This window comes from Sycon ciliatum, chromosome 3 (assembly GCF_964019385.1).
Source record: "Sycon ciliatum chromosome 3, ocSycCili1.1, whole genome shotgun sequence".
NCBI lineage: Eukaryota > Metazoa > Porifera > Calcarea > Leucosolenida > Sycettidae > Sycon > Sycon ciliatum.
Window position 1 is genome coordinate 35,052,040 of NC_088645.1, and position 16,180 is coordinate 35,068,219.

The following is a 16,180-nucleotide window of genomic DNA, read 5'->3' on the forward strand; positions in this document are numbered from 1 at the left end:
ACAAGACGCCCAGGATGGCTATTATCGATTCTGCGCGTTGGTCTCTCCCTCTACTGTTTTTGATGTGTTTTCGAGAGACGGTCAGCAGTTCGGCTTCTTTAGTGATGTATGTATAGTCCTACGGCATCACTGGTTTCTACAAATGTGCAAGTGGAATCAAATTCCAGACTATTTGTCCAGGTCTGCTGAGGAAGCACTCTTGTTTGTTGTACTGTTCTAGGGATTGAGCGACCCTGATCTGTCATCTTTGACTAGTGATGTATGTACATTCCTAGCTATGTGTTCATTACCAAGCTGTTTCTGTGTTAGCGCTCTGCTACCACCAAATTAGGTTTCTTTTCTCTTTTCTCTTCACATTCTTCTACTAGTTTTTCCCTTATTCCTGTTCACACACACCCATAGTACATTTTATGCATTTTCTGCTGGAGATACACTCATCAGGGTATCATTATGTTCATTTTATTTTTATTTTATTTTTTACCGTCCAATGGCAGAGGCCAATGCAAAGGAGGGGGCGTTAGCCAGCCGAGGCAAGAGAAGAAAAAAGAAAGGAGGGAAAGAATGCATCAGCGGGGTGAAATATTTCACTGTGTTGACCATTGTGGTGAGCGGCGAGATAAGCTAGTAAAAGAGACGAACGAGCCTACAACGTGGCATGACATTTTAACATTGTCTATGAACTGTCTAACTGCATAATTCCGCAATGTTTTCAGCAATGCGAAAAGCATATATTCACGAAAATATTGACATAATCCGTCAAGGCCTAACGGTCGGCGTATAGAGGGCGAGTCTACTGTTTTTGACGTGTTTTCGAGACACAGTTCGGCTTCTGAGTCCTAACTCCTGACGCAAAGATAGACGTGTGAGGTAACCCTAGTTGGAATCTTACCGTTTCGTTCTCCCGCTAAAAAGAGCTTTCTATCGCCGAAACGATACCAAACCGATGGTATTTTGGGTTTGGGGTACGAGTGCCGTTGGATCTAGCACGTGAACTGTAAAATGCAATGTCTACACACACAAAAAAAGGTGCAGGCCGACCGTCGGAAATAGCGTGAACGGTAAACTGCTAACCATGTCAGGCCTACCCGGTGAGAGCTGGCGTCCACCAGGGCAGCATCCTGGGACCGACACTGTTCATCCTGTACACAAATGACGCCGAGGACCATCTCCCTCCTGGAATGGACCTCGCAGCATATGCCGATGCCACTACGCTCTTCATCTTCATCACCTCAAAAGTGTCCATACCTGGCAGCTCTGCTATCATGCAACAGGGTGTGGATGCACTGTCTCGCTGGGGCGTGGAGTGGAAGATCAAATTTGAGCCCTCCAGTCCAAGACCCAAGCCATGACAATCGCACATCATCGCCAGCCTTGGCAGCTCCCGGGAACCACTTTCGACGCTACGCCAGTCAGCTAGGCAGGCCACCTGAAGCTCCTGGGCGTCACCTTTGTCTCCCAGCTGACATATGCGCAGCACATCCGCACGATCCGCTCCAGAGCACAGCAACGCCTAGGCTTCCTGCGGAAGGCCTCTGCTATCCTAGAGCGCCCTGACCGACTCCGAGCCTACAATGGGTTTGATCGACCTGTGCTCTTCAATAATCATAGTGGTTTTTTTTTTCGATAGTGAGGAAAATGTTATCAACTCCAAAGCACGAAAAAGGCTAAAAACTAAACCAAGAACATATGCAATAACATGTTATTTATAAAGACAGGACAAGTGAATAATTAGTCAGTCCATTGTTCATGATGATCTCCGACGGTTACGTCGGCAAGCGAGCCTCCGCCACTGCCAAAGCAGCGTGGGCTCCGCAGGAGGGTGCAAATTTCAAACCAAAATTTAAACGCCTACAACCGCGAATGCACATGATACAGGATTTCAGAAGGCTGAAGGAAATCCATCGACCTGTGCTGGAGTACTGTCCCCTGGTCTGGCTTGGTGCGCCACCCTCACACTTGGCCAAGCTAGACCAGATCCAGTGACGAGCCATCCACATCATCGGCTCCTGGCTCCCTAGTCGATCTCTGCGGCGGACAGTGGCCTCGCTTGCATACTTGTACAAGCTATTCTGCCTAGATGCGGACAGCCCGCTAAAGAAGATCCTCCCCCCTGGTGCCCAACGTCGACCTCAGGACATACAGCCCACCCGCGTGTCTGCTCAGCCTACGCACCCACACCAGCTATCGACTAACCTGCCAGCACGCACCCGAAAAAGCTGTCTTCGGGCATTTCCTGCCAGCGCTGTGCAGACATGGAATGCTCTGCCCCAAAGCATACTGTTGAGACCCCCACACCTGGAGGGCCTGCAAGCCTTTAAGTGCCGTGTCCACCGTCACCTCCAGCTGCACCACTGGAGCTAGGCGACTGAGAGCCTCTAGCAGACCTCTCACACCCACCTCAGCCGTAGTGCACACACCGCGTCTGAGACAGTGTCTTTATTAAAGTTTTTTCGCTAGCTTATAATTATACTCTCCCTCGCTCTATGTTGCGGCACAGTAGCTCCCTTGTTCATGTAATAGCTGGCCTACAGTAACAATAATTATTATGACTTTGCCGGCCAAATAGCTGAGGCTGCAGTCACCTCACCAATCATCTCATATTTTCAATGTTCCTTTTATTTTACTTTAACAATTTCGCAACCTATCCCTCTCTCTCTCCCTCTCTATCTCTCTCTCTCTCTCTCTCTCTCTCTCTCTCTCTCTCTCTCTCTCTCTCTCTTTCTCTCTCTCTCTCTCTCTCTCTCTCTCTCTCTCTCTCTCTCTCTCTATTTCTCTCTCTCTCTCTCTTACGCTCGCTCGCTCGCTCTCTCGCTCGCTCTCTCCCGCTCTCTCTCTCTCGCTCTCCCTCCCCACCCACTCTTGGTGCGTCTAGGTGGCTATGAAGTCGAGACCCTAGGTCGGCGGAGCTCCCTAAACCTCACCACTACGCCACGATTCAGGTTGTGCGTGTTTTCCCTAGCTGCATCTCATGTTTGGCATTAAGTGGTCTTTGTAAAAATAAAAAATAAAATGTCTAGTGACGCTTAGAATCTGCACGTTAATGTACATTGACGCGATTATAGCGAACGTCAAGATACGTGACGTCACCACATCCCCCTACGCCCTAGGATTGAGGGTGGCCACATCATGCGAATTATTGTCCAAAATTGAAATTCAAAAAGCGAAAAAAACTGTCAAAATGTTTAAAGAAAATTCAAAAATCTCCCAAAATACAGAAAAATTCGATCCGTTGCCATGGTTTTTACAGCACATGTACTCGTACCAAATAGTTCCAAAAAAATCCACAAACTGCTTATCATGTGTGTCTGTCTGCTTCCAAATTCGGGGATGGGTGTCAAAAGATCAAAGGTCAAAGGTGTGTGTATTTGAAAGTACTGTTTTCACATGTCAAACTTGGTAATATAATATTATTGAGCAGCACATGTACTCTCTTGATGTGACAAAAATAATGAAAACATTTTTTGAACAAGCCTACCTAGGATCCCGATCACCAAACACACTTCGCATTACATGCATGATGCAGTCATGATGGATCTATTATCTGAGAGGGTGAAGTGCAGCGCGAGCTGACGTCATGACATAGACTGCAACGCACTCAAACTCACGTAGATCTACGTGACTCAGCCACTACTGGCACTAGACATGAGTGACCGTACCGTGCACGTACGTGGGAGCTCATCAGTCAGCACAGTCCACGCTTACATTTCATTGTAATAATAATAATAACGGGGCTTTTAATTTTATAGTGTGACGTCAATGGGTCCTAGGATACGTGTGGCAACGCAGAGCACAATGGACAAACAACAATGGCGAGGCCCAGTAGGATACGGTGATCTGGCTCCTTTCTATTGCTTGCACGTACATGTACGCTCAGATTCTAAGCGTCGCGGATCGATCGTGAAGCCCTTTCGCGTGGTTTACCCACGCCTAAAACTTGGTATAAAGGTGAGCGCGGAAGCTAGCCTTCTCGCAGTTACGTTACACAAGTCAGTAGTGAAGAAGAAATCGGTTCCGTTTGGTCTCGGTTCGATATTAGCTGTTTACAGTTCTGACCTGTAGTTTCATGAGACTAGTTTTGTTGTAGATCTACAGCGTGTACAGAGCTGATCTACGTGCACTTCGCTATTTGAGAAAGTTGTTTAGCAGACCCTCTGTCAGCACCAGGTATTGTGAAATGGACGTACCGGAGAGAACACCACGCAAAAGTGAGAGTGACCGTCCCCGCCTTCAGGTGAGTAAATTTCATTTCTTATTCAAACTTCATTCGACTCTCACGAGTTTGAGGCTTTGCTTTTTTTCTTCTTCAAATAGTGGACTCTGCTGCCGTGTATTTTTATGTTCAAAATTGGCTCATTGGAAGATGTTGTCACCAATATATTGTCGTTGCGTGTCAGTTATCAGGTGCCCGCGAGACCGAATGCTTTTGAATAAATGAATAATTTTAGTTACTGACACTATGTAGCCAGTGAGCATCTTTTGCTTACCGTTGAAAAGGGCTGTGCACCATACGTATCTGAATATGTTGCAGTATTACTAATTTGCTAGTTTTAGAGTTAGATAGTCAATGTGCTCATCTACATGTACATGACATTGTATAAAGACTGACTTATAAGAGCGAGTCGTAATGCTTTATAACGGCAACGTTCACGATGCCCCCTTTCCACATTAACACTGGAAGTAGGCCTGCAAATTTTACAGTGCAAATGAACTATCAGTGTACTGTTGGAGAACCAACTGGCCGGATGACTGAACAGCGACATAGGCGATTTGCAACTGTAGATCCGTATATCCGCCGCTAGCAACTGGTATAACGGCATTCGGAATGAGCATACACAAGCGCATGTAGTTGATTCTGATAATGTCTTTGCGTTTTGTTTCTTTTCATGGTTCAATCATAGGAGCGCGGCGTTGCAGGTCTGAGGAATTTATTGTCAAAGAACGCTAAGTGCCCCAAGGTAAGCGGCCCCTTCTTAATAAGCATCTAACCCTCAATAAATATTATTATGTATTTCCTTTTCAAAGAATGACTGGGGGAGTTTTATAACCTTGCTGAAGAGAAGTCTAAGTCTAGAAATGACTATAGCGTAATTGCCTCTCTACGCCGAAATTTGGTTTTGTAATGTGACCAATAACGCACTACGTACAATATGCGTATGCAGCACTGGTATGTATAGACCATAGACACGCACACACACACACACACAAGCACACACACACACACACACACACACACACACACACACTCTTGTTTGCTTTGGTTTTTATTATTCCATTTCGCTGCCTCAACAATACAAAGAACACTAAAGTCTTGTACAGTGTACTTTCGCATCAATACACATGCAAACATGCGTTATATGCAAATGCATGTGCATGACTGTATAATAGATCCATGATTACTTCTGCACAGTTCTGCATAGTTTTCACTGATATCTTGATACGATGGCAACAGAATCACTCTCAAGATGACGTCATCGCAACGAATGTAGTAAAGTGATGCAATGAATTTTGAACTGGATCACTAAATTGCCTGTCTTTGCCCTTTGTTTTCTCTTGAATTTTGTAGAAACAAGCATCAGATGATAATAAAACAGAGGATATCCTCCAGAAAATGGCAAAGAAGAACGAAGAGATTCAACGGAAATTTGATATCGCTCAACGAGATCGTGAAGAAGCTGCTGCCGTGGGTGCCTCATTCCGTTCTTCCTCACGTAGCACGCAGGCCTCCAGAGTCAATGTTTCTTGCGGCGCTGGGTGTGCTCGAAGTCATAGCAAGCCCGGAATAATGTCCTCGCCATCCAGTCAAACATCTGGTATGTCCTGTGGACAAATCCAGTCTGCCGGGAGCGCTTGTGGTCCTCTTCCGCCTAAAGGACGAGCCAGGATTCGGCCACTGTCTTCCCACATGGCTGTCGTTGGTAATGTAGGAGCATCAACTGGGTCACAGGCATCAAGTCAATCTTCTACCATATCCTCAAGAAGACTCCAGTCTGTGGGGAATGCTCGTTGTCTCCCGCCAAAAGGCCGCGGAAGAGTCCGAGCACAGCATACAAACATGGCTGGTGCTGGAACTGTTGGAGCATCAACAGAGCCGCATACTACCGCATATGGACGAATGACGTTGACTCCCACGGAACAACCTGGATACAAGCAGATGGTGAGGCATAGTGATAGTGATTCGTTGCAGACTGCGTCGTCCCTCCAGGCACGAAAGAAGCCTGAATCCAATCGCTTTGCAGGGTTACAGGGTGCGCTACTCGGCCTTGTCACTGAGGTACACGCCAAGAACGAAACCTTGAAAAAGGATCAGTCCACACTGTTTTCTGGACATGTGCAAGTGGTGAGTCAGCCGAACAGGACTCCCACCGAACAACTGTGGCACAATCAAAGCTGAAGTACAGATGAGTCCGGCCAGCCTGAATCAGAATCATACGCTAAGCAGTGATGTTATAATTTCTCGCCGGCCGAGCGGAGCGAGTGAGGCGGGAAATGATTTCTCGCGCAACAAAATTATTTTTCTCGCGAATGTGGAATCTGATGTGTTCTCTGTTTGTTGCTGTTCTTTTTGCCTGACTCCTTCAGTCAGTATTTTGTGTCTCACCAGTGTCTCCACCCTCCCACCCTTCATGTGTGCCCATCTTCTTACATTTCTTTATTGGCTGTAGATATGTTGTGCCAGTTTTCATGCTGCCATGTTGCCACTTGGGATTATACACCCGGTTTTTTCCCTCATTCGTACGTCCGTCGGCGCGAGGGTTTTTTCCCGGCTGGCTCGGTCCAGAGAAATTAATCTGACGGTCCCAAGTGGTGCGTGTCCTGGCTTTTTTTATGTCAGTTGAATGCACTCATTCTTTCCTCCTGGGGTCTGTCCCCCTGTTGCTGCTCCTAGTTTTCTTCTGCATTCCGGTTCACATCTGGCTGCGGCCTACTACCATCACTCTTTGTGCTCCTGCCGCTGTTGTCTGGGTCCATGTCGTTATGTCGGTGTATGTGGAGCGAGAAGAGATGAAAACTAGAAAAACCGCCACTGAAGGTACTGAGAACCAAGCAGACTGCATATAGAAGTGTCTTCCACGCCTGAAGCAATGTCATTTATTTAGACAAGCAACCATACTGCTGTACTGTAGCCAGCAGACCACGCCATCCGGGGCACGCCAGTTTCCAGATTTGTCCAAACGGCATAATTGGTTTCTACGAATGTGCAAGTGGAATCAAATTCCAGACTATTTGTCCAGGTCTGTTTACTGTCACCTGTGACTATTGATGCATGTCCATTCCTAGCTATGTGTCGATCACCAAGCTGTTTCTGTGTTAGCGCTCTGCTAGCACCAAATTAAAAAAAAGAAAGAAAGAATCAGCGGGGTGAAATTCATCACTGTGTTGAGTGACTGTTGACAATGGCGGGGAGCGGCGAGATAAGCTAGCAAAAGAGGCGAGCCGGCCTACAACATGGCATGACATTTAACATGGTCTATGAACTGTCTAATATTGGATATTGCTTTCATTCTCATGGGCCAATACGAGTATGCAGAGAAAATAGGAGATTTGGTAAACATAGTTGACAAAGCTCTGGGAAGTACTATGCCATTGCGAGTGTCCCGTGCGCAATTAAACCAACTATACTTGCTGAGATGTTCAGGGACAATGTTCAGTAAATACGATGGACCAGAACGCATGACTGTCTCTGCGACAGGATAGAGATGGGGCTGGTGGAGGCCAAGCTATATAGATCAGTAGAGGGGAAAAGAGATGGTTTACAGAAAATAATTTTCAACACACGTTTATGATGTATTTCTAGGGCCTGTACAGCAGATTTACTAAGCAAGTAATGCCAAGCAGTGGCGCCGTACAGAAAGATAGGAAGAAGGTAGCATTTATAAAAGAGACTAATACATTCGGGGGACAAGTGCGAACAGTGAGACATCAGGCAACGTCCAGATTTGCTAACTTTGTTGCACACAATCTACAATATTAATAGCCGAATCAAGTCAGGGAAGGGTGAATGTGGGAGGGTGGTCTAGTTGAGACGGAAAGACATTTTTGTTCTTCAAGATATTGGGTTTCAGACGCCATGACAACATCCATTTATGAACAACATTGATTCCATTCTGAAGCTTCATTCACAGATTTGCAATGTCAGCGTCAAACTGAAAGAGGGCTGTGTCATCAGCAAAATAGTGACAAACCATCTATACAGTCAGGCAGATCGTTTATATACAACAAGAATAGTTTTCCTTGTCTTCTTTCATGATTTTACATAACCAATTCTTCACTATAATTATACTGCTGTGTTCTGTCGCTCTGTGGTTTGTTGGGCTGAACACTTGCAATCTCTCGCTCTTGCGAGAGACTTTTTTCCTTCAAAATGTTTCCAGACAGACGATTTACTTGAATATGCCAAAGGCATCTTTTATGGATTGCAGTAAGAATGACTCGTCCATCAGAGCAGGAACGTTCAACGTCATTGAAAAGCAACAACAGAAAATTACAATAATAAAAGATTTCGAACAAGACATGCTTGACATCCTGGGACTGACGGAGCCCAGGATGAACGTAGCCAGCGCTGATACGTAGATCTACGACAACGGACTTGTTCTGTATAGTTCGGGTGGCTCGTCGTCCAGAGCTGGACTGGAGTTAGTCTTCTCACCAACAAAACAAACTAGTAAATAACGTGGATCAGTCGGGGAAGTGAACTGCCTGAAAAGAGAACCAATCCCCAGAACCATCAGGATTCGAACCCGGACCCTTGCTTGTCCTGTGTAATGCTCTAACCACGGAACTATGGGACCAGGCTGAACCTAGAAGGCGCTGACAAGTGTTTCACTCCAAAGGCAGCTCACAACACGTGCCACACATACTGATGGTACTTGGGGTTTTTCCTTCCCCCAGGCACCAACCACGGTCAGTTTCTGGACCCTACAAGAAGTGAAAGAAAGTGATTACTTTCTGAAAGGATTGGGAGAACTTCAAATTTAAAGGTTCTAGGTTTTCTAGGTTCTCTAGGTTTTAGGCCTTCTAGGTTCAGCTTGGTTCCATAGCTCGGTGGTTAGAGCATTGCTCATGACAAGCAAGGTCCCGAGTTCGAGTCCTGGTGGGTCTGGCGATTTGTTTCCTTTTTTCAGGCAGTTCACTTCCCAGACTTACCATAAAAGAAACTCCACTATTTCCCATCTTACTTTAGATGTGGCCTCCTGGTGCCAGTATACAAACGAGGAAAGCCTGTGGCTGCACCGAAAAGTTACAGGGTTGAACTAATTGTGCCCACTCTATAAATGCTTGACAGAAGAATAGACTTGGCGCGTGCCCGGGTGTGGACCGGAAGAGACGGAAAAGGAACATTATTGGTCGTGAAATGTTTAATATTTGCGTGATCTGTGATTACTGCGTACTGGTTGTCTCAAGTTATAACGTTTAAACTGTGCATTCCTTTTACATACACATTATTCCTGGATGCTATAATGTCTTCTACGAGTTAGCGTGGCGGAATCGCTACTTTCCCACTTCGGAGTTGCATCGGATTTTCACTGGACAAGACTGTCAAGAGCAGCTTCCCCACAGCTAAATATTTTCCGGTTCAACCCATGCTTGAAACACACTGAGTGCGAGCCGGATGAACACTCCGTTGACGATGTGCATGATACCCGGAAGAAAACAACACAAAACCAAGAAACCAAAGCAAGCGAAGCAGAGCATCTAGCCTTGAGCCTCGGAAAGCTGCATATGTGCACCAAGCGAGTACAGCTAGAGTACTGCTCAATGAAATCCATTCGTGTCACCCACGTACATGCCGGGCGTTGCGCAGCCCTAGACCTACGAACACTGGGCTGAGAAATGGTTCAAAGCGAGAACTGTTATTTTGAGTGTAGCGACTGGATTCATTCATTCATTCAGCAGCACTAGACTCTGTAGCTGTCAATCCTGCCTCACATGACATGATCGTAGCCGTAAACGTAAATGTCCACCATGCACGAATTTTGAAATAGGAACACTCCTGGACACTGCACAATATCATGAATTTTGACGGGCTGCCGGCAGACGTACCTTTGGATGTAGTCTGAATCACATCAATCGGTATTATGGAGTTTTACAATCGTAGATCTACTTGAATGTGACCGTAATCATGTGGAACACAGTAGCTACATGTAGCACTGGTGAACCATCCAATATCGATGGTGCTACGTACAGTACAGCCTTCCAGACATTTCGTTTTATGAGACAGTTCTGCCGTAGATGATTTCTAGCCCCACTTCTCACCGGGGTGCGCTCTTTCCCCCTTCAGGCTGAGCAAGTTTGGAGCCGCGTGAAAGGGAATCGTCATCTTCCCAGATTTGCGATGTCCTTACCCCGAGGGGTACAGCACCCCTCGGGGTAAGGACAAGGTAAGCGAGAGCGATGTAGATTAGTTGCGTTGAGACTTTAGTTAGTGTGGTTTTAGCACGAAACTATGCTAGATTATATTTTTGGGTTTTCTTCACTGCTGTCATACTATGGTCGGTCTTCTTGCGTGTAGCTGCAGTATGATACGCGCTTCCGTTTCATTCATTTTCCTGCGCGGAAATTGCTAAATCTTTGACATGCCAGTATTCAGTCAACCACACAAACGATTGCATGAAGTGAGGGAAATAATCATCCCCTGTTGTACTACTATCGTGGACATGGAAACCCAGTTGAATGATCGGGGCCTGCGCCCTCACTCCTCAGTGCGAACAGAATGTTGTATGTGTCGTGTCCGTGTAACTAAAGTCTCAACGGAATTAATCCACATGTACATGTATATCGCTCTCGCTTACCTTGTCCTTACCCCGGGGAGCGGTGCGTCGCCAGTCTGGGAAGATTATGATTCCCTTTCACGCCGTTCCAAACTTGCTCAGGCTGAAGGATTTCATGTATGCCATGGCAACATGTATGGAGTAGCAGATCCTAGACCGGAATTTTAGAGGTTTTACGTGTTTTTTTGGATCCTCAATTCGGCCCGAATTGGACTTTAAAAAAGCCAGCGGGACTTTTTCCGATGAATGCACTGTAGAGTACTGGACGCATCGCTCCCACACGCTCGGTGCCTTGTTGTCCACCTCCGGGAACGACTCTTTTGGCTTTGGTTTGGATCTACATGTACATTGTACAGTAACTCATTTTGAATGAACTAGCGGGGCTACTACGCACTTTCCCACTTCAAGGTGCATCGGGTTTTTACTAGACAAGACTGTAAATAGCAGCTCTCCCTCAGCTAAATACATATTTCCGCCTTAGTCCATGCTTGAAACACACTGAGTGCGAGCCAAATGAACATTCCGGTCGTCAAGGGCATAAATATTATATCTACAAAGAAACAACACCAAATCAAGAAGTCAAAAAGGAGCGGACTACTACAAGAAACAATGTTGAGGAGCAGCTAGCCTCGCGCCGGGGACAGTTGCATACATGCGGCAAGCAGTTGCAACTGTCAATCATCCCTGACATGCCATGGTGGCAACCAAAACACGTAAACAAAAGCCACTACACCTGCCCATCTTACACAAATTTTGAAACAGGTCTACTACTTCTAGCACTACTGTACTGTACACTGCACTGTATCATGGAAATTCACATCTACACGTGCCTTTGCCCGTAGTCTGAATCGAATCAAACAGAATTATGGATTTTTCATACATGCACGTACATGTAGATCAGCAGTACTATACCGCTCTCCTGCAGCATGCTGCATTGGCATTGTGGACGGATCCACCATGTCCAGCAGTTATGTGTCTACATCTCGATTCCGAAACGATTACATGTACATTACGCCACGTTGTCATTATTAGTCAGGCGTTCTGTTCTGTATCATAATGTACTTTGGTAAAGGCTTGTGTGCTGTGTGCGTCTCAAGAAGGAAAGGACACTTCGTTGCTTCATGAACTCAGTTGAGTACGTATAAGCTCAGTGCTGGTGAGCGCCTACGTGCTGTTTGCGTCTCAAGAAGGAAGGGACACTATTTTTCTTCATGAACTCAGTTGATCAGGTGGTGCTTAGAGCATTCTCGCTAGACAAATTTCCTCTCGCCAGAATGCTCTTAGCACCACCTAATCAACTGAGTTCATGACGACAAATATTCTCCCTTCCTTCTTGAGACGCTGTGTGGGTGACCGTGACAGGGATCCGCTGTCTTGAAAGAATTGCAACGCAATCCCAGCTAAGAACGAGGTAAGCGGGGGCGATATAGATTGGTTCCGTTGAGACTTTAGTTAGTGTGGCGTTTGCACGAAACTCTGTAAAATTTTGTTTGTGTTTTCTTCACTACTGAGTACCGTCATTCATTTTACGCGTAGCTGCAGTATAATACATGTACATGTATGTACTAAACTTATATTTACATTCATTTCCCTTCGCGGAAATTGCTAAAAATTGACATACCAGTGCTCAGTCAACCCCAGAAACGATTGAATGAAGCGAGGGAAATAATCATCCCCTGATGTACTACTAGTATCGTGGACATAGAAATCCAGTTTGAATTACCGCGGCCGGAGACCTCACTCCTCAGTGCGAACAGATCGTTGCATGCAGTGCACATGTTGAACCGATGCGACCTGCGCGCTGCTGCGCAGAAACACGGCTGTACGGCCAGGGCCTTGGGACCGCTACGCGTGCTACCGGACTTCCATGTCCACGACATTGCAATTACATGTACATGTACATGTATGTACGAGTAATTACGTCGGTGTATGCATGTCATTATGCAGCACCCGACTCGTCAACAAAGCAATAAGTCAAAAAGACGGTATTCAAAAAAATATGTCATGTTTTTCTACGTTCATTTCTACATCTTCTACTGGACCTGACTTCGTGTCTCTTCGTGTTCTTCTTGAACGTTTAGCAAAATGTAGTCATGGGCATGAACCCGTGTGGTTACTAGTACTTCAGGGTTTGCTGATTTTCCCATTTCCAAGCGCTGACCTGCGCAAAAATTGTGAAATCACCGAACGAAATAGTGATCGACGAGAGAACAAACCCCCTCGCACCAATGGTAGCGCACAGCTTCGGGATGGCAAAGTTCCTAAATCTCTCTCTAGAGGCCATCACTGCTACCTCTGTGCGAAGCTGCAAATATGCCCTCAGAACTGGCTTACCCCGGGCCCCGTGAAAAAGTCATCGCACAGACCTACATCATGCATCTACATGTACATGCAAAGTCAGAGCGAAACAGTAGCTGTCCACAGATTTCTGTACATGCAAAGTCATGTACACGTACAATGTACACTGTACATCCATTGAGATTAGCGATGCGCAAGAGGGAACGACTACGTGGCTGATGTTGTACTCCCAGGCCAGAGGCAGAAGAGTCTAGATCCTGCCTGCAACACTGCAGAGTGTGGACTGCAGTAGACATGACATGACATGTTGTACACATCACAGTCGTGTCTTGCACAGCTACATGCACATGTAGGTCTACACTGCTGTCAATAGCCTGTCGATGTCATGTAAGGATGTTTTGACAATGAGGGACATTGGAGGTTTTGCATGTCAGCTTGAGACGTCACAAATCATGTGCACTTCTATACATTGCCGTGCATGCATTTGATCTGAACGCAGTTCACTGTACAAGTCATGGTTCTGATGTGCACGCGCAGTTTGTACAGTTCTAACTGCGAAGGTTCATAGACTACAGACAGTCCATTCATTGCAAACTGGCACCCTACCGGTACCTGTTTGGTGTCTCCGCGGGTCCAGCATTGCAAACTGGCACCCAAACTGTTTCCTGTCTCCCGCATATACATCACGTACAGTCATGTACATATACCTGTAAAAGTCTGTAGTTGCAGATATGGTGAAAAACAAACTCAGTCAACAACACATCCTACATTTTGTGACCCATGCAATTATTCCTTGCCACATCCAAGGCCAGAGAAGTCCAAGAACAAGGACAAGTAGAAACCCAGGCAGGTTTAACAAAAATAGTACAGGTATGCAATGGCAAAATGTATGGAGAAGCAGATCCCGAACCCAGATACTAAGAGGTTTGAAGTGTTTACTTATCCTCAATTCGGCCCAAATCGGACTTTCAAAAACCCTGCTGGACTGTTTCCGATGAATGGACTGTAGAGCACTGGACGCATCGCTCCCACACGCTGGGTGCCTTGTTGTCCACCTCCGGGAACGACTCTTTTGACTTTGATTTGGGTCTACATGTACATGCATAGTAGCTCATTTTGAATGAACTAGCGGGGCTACTACGCACTTTCCCACTTCAAGGTGCATAGGATTTTTACTAGACGAGACTGTCAATAGCAGCTCTCCCTCAGCTAAATACATATTTCCGCCTTAGTCCATGCTTGAAACACACTGAGTGCGAGCCCAAATGAACACTCCGGTCGTGAAAGGCAATATATTCACAGAGAAACAATACCAACCCAAGAAATCAAAAACAAGCGGACTACTACAAGAAACAATGTTGAGGAGCAGCTAGCCTCGCGCCCTGGACAGTTGCATACATGTACATGCGCCAAGCAGTTGGAACTGTCAATCATCCCTGACATGCCATGGTGGCAACCAAACCACGTAAACAAAAGCCACTACACCTGCCCATCTACACATGTTGATCAGCAGTACCGCTCTCCTGCAGCATGCTGCATTGGCCTTGTGGACGGATCCACCATGCCCGCATAATGTGCCTACATCTCGATCTCGGAACGATTACAATCATGTGCATTACGCCACATTCTCATTATTAGTCAGGTGTCCTGTTCAGTATCATAATCGACATTGGTAAAGGCTTGTGTCTCGTTTCCGTCTCAAAAAGGATGGGACAATAATTTGCTTCATAATCTCAGTTGACTAGGTGTACGCTCAGGATTATGAGATAGTTCTGCTGTTTGGGACAGCGTGAAAGGGATCCTCTATCTTCGCAGATTTACGACGCACGTCTCGGTAAGAGCAAGGTAAGCGAGAGCGATATAGATTAGTTCCATTGAGACTTTAGTTAGTGTGGCGTTAGCACGAAACTAGATGTGTGTTAGATTTTTGTTTGGGATTTCCTTACTACTGAGTACAGTCGTTCATTTTGCGCCTAACTGCAGTATATAACATGTATGTGCTACCGTTACATTTACATGTAATTTCCTTCGCGGAAATTGCTAAAACCTTGACATACCAGTACTCAATCCAGCACACAAACGATTGACTGAAGTACTGTAGGGGTAATAATCATCCCATGATGTACTGCAATGTACAAGTGACTACTTCGATTTATGCATGTCATTGTGCAGCATGCCACACAACAACAAAGGAATAACCCAAAAGACGTTATTCAAAAATATGTCATGTGTTTCTACGTTCATTTCCACATGTACATGTATGGGTTATAATCAACGGTTGGCACAAGGAACACTGATAGTGCCAGACAGCCGCCATGATGTGTACCTTACCACCTTCAATACACACTTTCCGGCCGCTCATTGACTAGCATGAAATTGTTTGTAGTGATGATTAATCTACAAAACACTATTGGTTAAAAAACACAATCCAGAGGCACCTCGATGGAGACGGGCAGTTTCTCCGGCACCTGCCTGTCATCAGCAAGGTCAAATGGCAAAATCACTTAGCCAGTTCGTGTACGCACGACAATCTAAGGAACACCAGTCCTGTCCTCCGGTGCAACAATTGTGAAACCACGGAACGATATAGGGGTTCGACGAGAGAACAAACCCCGTCGCAACCATGTTAGCGCACAGCATCGTGACGGCCAAGTTCCTAAATCTCTCTCTAGATGCCGTCAGCTTCCTTTGTGCGAAGATTCAAGTCTTCCCTCGGAACTGGCATACCCCAGTGGGAAGCGCCATCGCACAGATTTCAGCTCCCGAACTAATGTTGTATACAGAACACGGTCCGGATTCTGCAAGTTGAGCAACACTGAGGAGTCCAGACTGCAGTGCAGTAGACGTGAGGTGACACGTACCACCCATCACAGTCGACAGTCGTGTCTTGCACAGCTACATGTACAATGACTTTATATACATGACCACACTGCTGTCACTACTAGCCTGTCGATGGCATGTAAGGGGTGTTTTGACAAGGAGGTTTTTTATCTCAGCTTGAGACGTCACAAGTCATGTGCACTTATACATTGCCGTGCATGCATTTGATCTGAACGCCGTTCAAAGTACAAGTCATGTCATGTTGTTCTGATGTACACGCGCAGTACTGTTTG

The 16,180-nt window shown here is 46.0% G+C and overlaps 2 protein-coding genes across 2 annotated transcripts in view; both read left to right on the plus strand.

The window, feature by feature from the left end:
• The window catches only part of LOC135812051 (uncharacterized), a 137,030-nt gene that overhangs the window by 58,332 nt on the left and 62,518 nt on the right, over nucleotides 1-16,180 (plus strand). The gene's annotated exons all lie outside the window — the stretch shown is intronic.
• The window catches only part of LOC135812050 (uncharacterized), a 17,186-nt gene continuing 15,662 nt past the window's right edge, over nucleotides 14,657-16,180 (plus strand). Inside the window, exon 1 of the mRNA XM_065325371.1 lies at nucleotides 14,657-14,912. The gene's annotated coding sequence lies outside the window, so the exon portion shown is untranslated. The remainder of the gene's footprint in view (nucleotides 14,913-16,180) is intronic.